Below are 547 nucleotides of genomic sequence, written 5' to 3'. Positions count from 1 at the left end.
AACGGTTCACTGTTTGTCTTTTTAGAGCCAAAAGCATTTATCATATACTACAGTTACTTAATAGGTCGTTTTGGTTCACTAGATTTCACATCCTTCCAAACCTACACTCTTAAAAATAAAGGTGCTTCACGATGCTATAGAAGAACCTTTTTGTCTAAATGGTTCCATAAAGAACCTTTAACATCTGAAGAACCTTTTTGTTTCACAAAAGGTTCTTTATGGCGAAAGAAGGTTCTTCTGAATATAAAAAGGTAAAGAAGAGATGGTTCATTAAAGAACCTTTGACTGAATGGTTCTTTGTGGAACCAAAAATGGTTCTTCTATGGCATCGCTGTGTACCTTTATTTTTAAGATGTTATTTTTTAATTATGCTAAAATTTAAGATAGAAGTTGACTGAGCAGAGATTAAAGCCCGATAAACTTCTTATATATATATATATACATATACAGTGGGGAAAAAAAGAATTTAGTCAGCCACCAATTGTGCAAGTTCTCCCACTTAAAAAGATGAGAGAGGCCTGTAATTTTCATCATAGGTATACCTCAA

Source organism: Sinocyclocheilus grahami, unplaced genomic scaffold (genome assembly GCF_001515645.1).
Source record: "Sinocyclocheilus grahami isolate Dianchi unplaced genomic scaffold, SAMN03320097.WGS_v1.1 scaffold2088.1, whole genome shotgun sequence".
Taxonomy (NCBI): Eukaryota; Metazoa; Chordata; class Actinopteri; order Cypriniformes; family Cyprinidae; genus Sinocyclocheilus; species Sinocyclocheilus grahami.
The sequence above is the reverse complement of the archived record's forward strand: the minus strand, read 5'-3'. Positions refer to the sequence as shown.